Raw genomic sequence first — 575 nt, 5'->3', positions numbered from 1 at the left:
AACCATGTTACTGAATGTGTGGTAATGAGACCAAGTGGTGAGAAATACTAAAAGGGTTGTCTGTTACAAAAAGCCTAAAAATTAAGACATTTGAGAAACGACTTGAGAAAAAGTTTTGTAAGGATCCAGGAAGAGTGGAATAACATTTTTAGATGAAGATGCGATAAGTCTAAAGACGTTCAACCCCAAACAACTGAGTGCTGAAGTATAAGAAACAGGGTTTGGGGTGTGTATACTTATGCACCAACATTTTTTTTTTTTTTTCTTTCTGTAATTTTCCTGCTTGTTCTTCATTTGTTGGTTGAGGGATCACGTTCTTTCCTTTTTTATTTATTCATAAAACATTGATTTATTCTCCACATCATTTCAAAATGTTAGTGTTGGAGATAAGTCAGAAACATCAGCAGAACTTTGCTAAACTCGGTCAGGAACACTAGGTGTAGAGAATAAAGAGTTCTCAGAGAAACACAATGTAGACAATAGAGACAATCACCACACCTGTACAGGGCAGAGAGCGGCCTCTCCTGGTGAAGTGTGGTGTTGCAGGTTGTAAATGTAGTGCCATACTGCAGGAA

The sequence above is a fragment of the Silurus aristotelis genome (assembly GCF_946808225.1).
Source record: "Silurus aristotelis genome assembly, chromosome: 3".
NCBI classification, from domain to species: domain Eukaryota; kingdom Metazoa; phylum Chordata; class Actinopteri; order Siluriformes; family Siluridae; genus Silurus; species Silurus aristotelis.
The sequence above is the reverse complement of the archived record's forward strand: the minus strand, read 5'-3'. Positions refer to the sequence as shown.